Here is a 9,286-nt window from a genome sequence, read left to right as displayed (position 1 = left end):
GTAGTACTGATCACTATACTCTAGATGACCTCTCACCAGTGATGTATATACAGTGATATCACTAGCTCTATATACTGGAGATCCGGGTGTAGTACTGATCACTATACTCTAGATGACCTCTCACCAGTGATGTATATACAGTGATATCACTAGCTCTATATACTGGAGATCCGGGTCTAGTACTGATCACTATACTCTAGGTGACCTCTCACCAGTGATGTATATACAGTGATATCACTAGCTCTATATACTGGAGATCCGGGTGTAGTACTGATCACTATACTCTAGGTGACCTCTCACCAGTGATGTATATACAGTGATATCACTAGCTCTATATACTGGAGATCCGGGTGTAGTACTGATCACTATACTCTAGATGATCTCTCACCAGTGATGTATATACAGTGATATCACTAGTTCTATATACTGGAGATCCGGGTGTAGTACTGATCACTATACTCTAGATGACCTCTCACCAGTGATGTATATATAGTGATATCACTAGCTCTATATACTGGAGATCTGGGTGTAGTACTGATCACTATACTCTAGATGACCTCTCACCAGTGATGTATATACAGTGATATCACTAGCTCTATATACTGGAGATCCGGGTGTAGTACTGATCACTATACTCTAGATGACCTCTCACCAGTGATGTATATACAGTGATATCACTAGCTCTATATACTGGAGATCCGGGTGTAGTACTGATCACTATACTCTAGATGACCTCTCACCAGTGATGTATATACAGTGATATCACTAGCTCTATATACTGGAGATCTGGCTGTAGTACTGATCACTATACTCTAGATGACCTCTCACCAGTGATGTATATACAGTGATATCACTAGCTCTATATACTGGAGATCCGGGTGTAGTACTGATCACTATACTCTAGAGGACCTCTCACCAGTGATGTATATACAGTGATATCACTAGCTCTATATACTGGAGATCCGGGTGTAGTACTGATCACTATACTCTAGATGACCTCTCACCAGTGATGTGTATATATATAGTGATATCACTAGCTCTATATACTGGAGATCCAGGTGTAGTACTGATCACTATACTCTAGATGACCTCTCACCAGTGATGTATATACAGTGATAGCACTAGCTCTATATACTGGAGATCTGGCTGTAGTACTGATCACTATACTCTAGGTGACCTCTCACCAGTGATGTATATACAGTGATATCACTAGCTCTATATACTGGAGATCCGGGTGTAGTACTGATCACTATACTCTAGATGACCTCTCACCAGTGATGTATATACAGTGATATCACTAGCTCTATATACTGGAGATCCGGGTGTAGTACTGATCACTATACTCTAGATGACCTCTCACCAGTGATGTATATACAGTGATATCACTAGCTCTATATACTGGAGATCCGGGTGTAGTACTGATCACTATACTCTAGATGACCTCTCACCAGTGATGTATATACAGTGATATCACTAGCTCTATATACTGGAGATCTGGCTGTAGTACTGATCACTATACTCTAGGTGACCTCTCACCAGTGATGTATATACAGTGATATCACTAGCTCTATATACTGGAGATCCGGGTGTAGTACTGATCACTATACTCTAGGTGACCTCTCACCAGTAATGTATATACAGTGATATCACCAGCTCTATATACTGGAGATCTGGGTGTAGTACTGATCACTATACTCTAGATGACCTCTCACCAGTGATGTATATACAGTGATATCACTAGCTCTATATACTGGAGATCCGGGTGTAGTACTGATCACTATACTCTAGATGACCTCTCACCAGTGATGTATATACAGTGATATCACTAGCTCTATATACTGGAGATCCGGGTGTAGTACTGATCACTATACTCTAGATGACCTCTCACCAGTGATGTATATACAGTGATATCACTAGCTCTATATACTGGAGATCCGGGTGTAGTACTGATCACTATACTCTAGATGACCTCTCACCAGTGATGTATATACAGTTATACAGGGCCGGACTTAGATAAAAAAAAAACAGCCCTGGCACACAAGCCCCAGCAGCCAACACACTCTGTCTAAAACCGACCCTGGCCTTAAGCCCCCCAATCACAGCCCCCCAGTCACAGCGCACGTTCGTCGATTCGGTCCAAAGTGATTTCTGTGGAATGTCAGGTTACCGCACTTTTTTATCAGGTGGAGATGCGTTCCGGTGGAGCAGCGAGCTCACAGCTTATGTGCTCAAGATTCAGCTCTCTCCCTTCCCCATAGAGCGTCACCTACGGGGGGACGGAACGTGATATTTGATTGAGTGATAAGAATATTGTTGAAACCTGCAATAGTATTCTGTAAAAGAGAACCGGTCCAACTGCATATGTACAGCTTTCTTATGCAGCAATCTCCTCACTACACCACCTCCTCCCAGCAGGGTCTCCTCTCAGACAAGGCCACAATTCAGGATCTGAACCAGGTCCAAAGATCTCTGCTGATAAATTTAAAGGCAATGTGTTGCCAGAAAAACATGTTTTTTTTTTTTTAAATTAGTGTGTGGGTGATTAAACATTGTTCAAATTTTTTTTATTTTTTTCACGAGTCAGGAAATATTATAAATTAATTCTAATTTATAATACTACCCATTTTTGGTCACTAGATGGAGCTATTCCCAAAATTGCAGCATTGCAACATTGGGTTAAAAGCCCTCGCTCTAGTGAGCTCTCAGCATCCCCCCCTCCTTTATCCTGGCTAGTGCCGGGATAAACGAGGGGTTTGAACGGTGTAACCTCCTACACTGTGTGTCGCCATTTTTTGAGCTAACACACAGTGTAGTAGGTTTACATACAGTAGTAAACACACACAAACATTGAAATCTCTTACCTGCTCCTGCCGCCGCGGCTCCCTCCGGCCCGTCCGCTCCGTTTGCTGCCGCTGGTCCAAGTGCACAAATACGGAAGCCGCGACCGGAAGTAGTAATATTACTGTCCGGCCGCGACTTCCGGTCCACAGGAAAATGGCGCCGGACGGCGCCAATTTCGAATTGGACTGTGTGGGAGCGGCGCATGCGCAGTTCCCACACAGACGCCGTACACTGAAGTCAATGGGACGGGAGCCGTTCGCAGTCCCTATGGGACTGTGCTGCCGTATTCCATGTCTGTATGTGTCGTTAATCGACACAGACAGAAATGGAACAAAAAATGGCAGCCCCCATAGGGAAGAAAAAGTGTAAAAATAAGAAAAAGTAAAACACAAACACACAAATTAATATAAACGTTTTTAATAAAGCACTAACATCTTTAACATATAAAAAAATAATTTGTGATGACACTGTTCCTTTAAGGCGTGAGGACCATGTGAGTTCTATCTCCAAGATCGACAGCTTTAAAAGCGGTTAACCCCCAAGCCACTGTGCTGGTGTGTCCCAACATCATCCAAGGTTTTTCTTGTTGAAGGTCCGGTTACTCGTTTTTAAAAGAGGTGAAAAAAAATGTGTCCATGTAAGACTGCTGTGCAGCTGGCTCACAGCTTGTGTGATCTGAGTTGAGTGCAGGAACCACTTCTGTACAATGTGGGTTCTAATCCCCATGTTGTCCTACTGGTGACCTTGGCCTCCTTTCCCAAAGTACCACCTATGGAGGAATGGATTATGATACCTGTTTGATTGCTGAAATCTGCAATAAACTACTATATAAATACAAAAGAGACAACTGCTTAAGTAACTATCTTATGCAGCAACAATCTCATTGCACTGCCTCCACACCACTAAGAAAAGTACCATTTTAGACAAACCACACATCAGGTTTTGAACCAGGAGTTGCACAGAAGACACTCACCATTTAGGCTGCAGCCTAAGCACCAGACCACCAGCTCAGGACTATCTTGTTGCTCCCATGAGACCACATGTAATTGTCGCTTCCAGCAGGAATAAGAACATGTCATCTTTGGAAGAGTTTGTGGCTGGCTCTAAGCAGCAGAGATAGCACACTCGTAATGTTGTCTGCTGATAAACTAGAAGTGTCAGGGATGTGTTGTTTCTATCCCCAGGATCTCCTCCTTGTGTCTCAGTTTTGAAAGTCTTTCACCAGTGCAGGTTCTTTTAAAGGAGAAACACGTTGCCCTGTCGAGCGTCAGCCGCTTGCCAAAATTGTTGGAAAAACATCACCAAGTGCAAGCAACAAACTCGTATAAACGAGGAGACCGCCACCTACCACACATGCAGGATTCCTTGAACCTAGGAACATGGGCTAACTCCATAGCAAACCAGGTCTAGGCACTTAAGCCCCAAGCTACCACACTGCCCTACTGCTGCCCCCCCTTCCCAATGTGATCTAAAGTTTTTCTTGTTGAAGGTCTGCATACCCGTTTTTACAAGAGATGAAAAATGTGTCCTTGTAAAGCTGCCGTGCAGCTAGCTCACAGCTTGCATGATCTGAGTTGAGTGCAGGGATCACTTCTGTACAATGTGGGTTCTAATCCCCATGTTGTTCCCCATGTTGTTCTCCTGGTGACCTTGGGCTGCTTTGCTCTTTCCCAAAGGGCCACCTATGGAGTGAGTGATGAGTCTGTTTCCATAATATGCAATAATCTACTATATAAATACAGCTGTCTCAAAGGAAACAGCTGCATAACTATCTTTCTTAATATAAGTAACATTCTTCATATATGTAACTTTCTTATGCAGCAACATACTTACTGCGCTGCCTCCACACCACTATAAGAACAACCCAGTCACACACACACTTTAGGAGTTTTAACCATACCCACAACACACAGTCAGGTAACCCTTTAGACAAGGCCACACATCAGGATTTGAACCAGAGTACACACAGAAGACACTCTCTGTTTAGACACTACATAAGCACCAGACCACCAGCTCAGGTTGACATCTCAGCTTTCTTATTGGCCTCATAAGACCAAATATCAACGTCACTTCCAGCATGTAGAAGAACAGGTCATCTTTGGAAGAATTTGTGGCCAGCTCTCAGCAGCTATGGTAGCGCACTGGTAAAGTTCTCTGCTGATAAATTAGAAGTGTCAGGGGCATGTGGGTTTTATCCCCAGGATCGTCTCTTTGCGTCTCCTCCTCGTGTCTCCAGCCTTTCACTAGTGCGAGTTCACAAGGCGAGGGATTCTTTTAAAAGATAAGTACATTGCCCAGTTTGCTGTCAGCAGCTTGACAAAATTGTTGGAAAAACATTGTCACCTTTAATCACCGGCAGCAAGACCGTATAAGTGAGTAGACCGCCATCTACCACACAAGCAGCATGCAGCAAGACTCGAACCCAGGAACGTGGGCTAAAACCATAACAAACCTGATCTAAGCACTAAAGCTCCAAGCCACAGCACTGTCATGCTGCTGCTCCCTCCCCAACATGATCTAAAGTTTCTCTTGTTGAACGTTTTAAACCCCCTTTTTATTATTTTAAAGAGGTGATAAATGCATGGTTGTGTATCTGCTGTTCAGCTGGCTCACAGCTTGTGTGACCTGAGTTGAGAGTGGGAATCACTTCTATGCAATGTGGGTTCTGATCCCCATGTTGCTCTCCTGGTGACCTTGGGGTGCTTCCCCCTTTCCCAAGGTGCAACCTATGGAGTAATGGGTTATAATACCGGTATGAGTGATGTGGAAATTGTTGTAAAATTTTCGCTAAGTACAGCTTGCCTGAAAAAAGAGACAGCTGTATAAGTAACTTTCTTATGCAGTAACATACTTACTGTGCTGCCTCCAGACCACAAACAACCCAGTATGTGACACTTTTGGAGAAGGGCCCCTACCTGCAACAACACAGCCAGGTGCCTTTTTAGAGACTGCCACACATAAGGATTTGAACCAGGGTTAGCACAGTAGACACTCATTCACTATTCAGACACTCACTATTCAGACACTCACTATTCAGACACTACTTAATCAGCACACCACCAGCTCAGGTTGATCTCTGAGCTTTCTTATTGTCCCCATAAGACCAAATGTAATCATTACTTCCATCAGGAATAAGAACGTCATCTTTGGAAGAGTTTGCGACCAGCTCTCAGCAGCAGAGGTAGTGCACTGGAGATGTTCTCAGCAGCAGAGGTAGTGCACTGGTAATGTCCTCTGCTGATAAACTAGAAGTGTCATGGACGTGTTGGTTCTATCCCCAGGATCTTCTCCGTGTCTTTGTTTTGAAAGTCTTTCACCAGTGCAGGTTCACAAGGCGAGGCATCCTTTCAAAGAAGAAACGCATTGCCCTGTTATGCGTCAGCCGCTTGCCAAAATTGTTGGCACCTTCAAGCAACAAACTCATTTAAGTGTGAAGACTGCCACCTACCACACATGCAGGATGCTTTGAACCTAGGAACATGGGCTAACTCCATAGCAAACCAGACCTAGGAATTTAAGCCCCAAGCCACCACGCTGTCTTACTACTCACCTCCCCAATGTGATCTAAAGTTTTTCTTGTTCAAGGTCCAATTACCCGTTCTTAAAAGTAAAAAAAAAAATGTGTCCTTGTAAAGCTGCTGTCCAGCTGGCTCACAGGTGTGTGATCTGAGTGGAGCACAGGAAACACTTCTGTACAATGTGGGTTCTAACCCCCATGTTGTTCTCCTGGTGACCTTGGGCTGCTTCCCCTTTTCCCAAAGTGCTACCTATGGAGAGCTGGATTATGATACCTGTTTGAGTGATGAGTATATTGCTGTAATCTACTATATAAATACAGCTGTCTCAAAAGAGACCGCTGCATAAGTTTCTTTGTTAATATAGGTAACTTTCTTAGGCAGCGACATACTTACTGCACTGCCTCCACACCACTATAAGGACAACCTAGTAAGGTACACTAGGAGTTTTAACCATACCTGCAACACACAGTCAGGTACCCTGCTAGACAAGGCCACACATCAGGATTTGAACCAGCGTACACACAGAAGACACTCTCTGTTTAGACACTACATAAGCACCAGACCACCAGCTCAGGTTGACATCTCAGCTTTCTTATTGGCCTCATAAGACCAAATATGAACGTCACTTCCAGCATGTAGAAGAACAGGTCATCTTTGGAAGAATTTGTGGCCAGCTCTCAGCAGCTATGGTAGCGCACTGGTAAAGTTCTCTGCTGATAAATTAGAAGTGTCAGGGGCATGTGGGTTTTATCCCCAGGATCGTCTCTTTGCGTCTCCTCCTCGTGTCTCCAGCCTTTCACTAGTGCGAGTTCACAAGGCGAGGGATTCTTTTAAAAGATAAGTACATTGCCCAGTTTGCTGTCAGCAGCTTGACAAAATTGTTGGAAAAACATTGTCACCTTTAATCACCGGCAGCAAGACCGTATAAGTGAGTAGACCGCCATCTACCACACAAGCAGCATGCAGCAAGACTCGAACCCAGGAACGTGGGCTAAAACCATAACAAACCTGATCTAAGCACTAAAGCTCCAAGCCACAGCGCTGTCATGCTGCTGCTGCTCCCTCCCCAACATGATCTAAAGTTTCTCTTGTTGAACGTTTTAAACCCCCTTTTTATTATTTTAAAGAGGTGATAAATGCATGGTTGTGTATCTGCTGTTCAGCTGACTCACAGCTTGTGTGACCTGAGTTGAGAGTGGGAATCACTTCTATGCAATGTGGGTTCTGATCCCCATGTTGCTCTCCTGGTGACCTTGGGGTGCTTCCCCCTTTCCCAAGGTGCAACCTATGGAGTAATGGGTTATGATACCGGTATGAGTGATGTGGAAATTGTTGTAAAATTTTCGCTAAGTACAGCTTGCCTGAAAAAAGAGACAGCTGTATAAGTAACTTTCTTATGCAGTAACATACTTACTGTGCTGCCTCAAGACCACAAACAACCCAGTATGTGACACTTTTGGAGAAGAGCCCCTACCTGCAACAACACAGCCAGGTGCCTCTTTAGAGACTGCCACACATAAGGATTTGAACCAGGGTTTGTACACTAGACACTAACTATTCAGACACTACTTAATCAGCACACCACCAGCTCAGGTTGATCTTTGACCTTTCTTATTGTCCCCATAAGACCAAATGTAATCATTACTTCCATCAGGAATAAGAACATGTCATCTTTGGAAGAGTTTGCGACCAGCTCTCAGTAGCAGAGGTAGTGCACTGGAGATGTTCTCAGCAGCAGAGGTAGTGCACTGGTAATGTCCTCTGCTGATAAACTAGAAGTGTCATGGACGTGTTGGTTCTATCCCCAGGATCTTCTCTGTGTCTTCATTTTGAAAGTCTTTTACCAGTGCAGGTTCCCAAGGCGAGGCATCCTTTCAAAGAAGAAACGCATTGCCCTGTTATGCGTCAGCAGCTTGCCAAAATTGTTGGAAAAATGTTGTCATCTTCAAGCAACAAACTCATTCAAGTGTGAAGACTGCCACCTACCACACATGCAGGATGCTTTGAACCTAGGGACATGGGCTAACTCCATAGCAAACCAGACCTAGGAATTTAAGCCCCAAGCCACCACGCTGTCTTACTACTCACCTCCCCAATGTGATCTAAAGTTTTTCTTGTTGAAGGTCTGCATACCCGTTTTTACAAGAGATGAAAAATGTGTCCTTGTAAAGCTGCCGTGCAGATAGCTCACAGCTTGCATGATCTGAGTTGAGCGCAGGAATCACTTCTGTACAATGTGGGTTCTAACCCCCATGTTGTTCTCCTGGTGACGTTGGGCTGCTTCCCCTTTTCCCAAAGTGCCACCTATGGAGAGCTGGATTATGATACCTGTTTGAGTGATGAGTATATTGCCGTAATCTACTATATAAATACAGCTGTCTCAAAAGAGACAGCTGCATAAGTTTTTGGGTAATATACATAACTTTCTTAGGCAGCAACATACTTACTGCACACCACTATACAGACAACCTAGTAGGGTACACTAGGAGTTTTAACCATACCTGCAACACACAGCCAGGTACCTTTTTAGACAAGGCCACACATCAGGATTTGAACCAGAGTCTGCACAGAAGACACTCTCTGTTTAGACACTACATAAGCACCAGACCACCAGCTCAGGTTGACATCTCAGCTTTCTTATTGGCCTCATAAGACCAAATGTCAACGTCACTTCCAGCATGTAGAAGAACAGGTCATCTTTGGAAGAATTTGCAGCCAGCTCTCAGCAGCAGAGGTAGCGCACTGGTAAAGTTCTCTGCTGATAAACTAGAAGTGTCAGGCATGTGGGTTTTATCCCCAGGATCGTCACTTTGTGTCTCCAGCCTTTCACCACTGCAGGTTCACAAGGCGAGGGATTCTTTTAAAAGAGAAATACATTGCCCTGTTTGGAATCAGCTGCTTGACAAAATTGTTGGGAAAACATTGTC

This window comes from Rhinoderma darwinii, chromosome 13 (assembly GCF_050947455.1).
Source record: "Rhinoderma darwinii isolate aRhiDar2 chromosome 13, aRhiDar2.hap1, whole genome shotgun sequence".
Taxonomy (NCBI): Eukaryota; Metazoa; Chordata; class Amphibia; order Anura; family Rhinodermatidae; genus Rhinoderma; species Rhinoderma darwinii.
The sequence above is the reverse complement of the archived record's forward strand: the minus strand, read 5'-3'. Positions refer to the sequence as shown.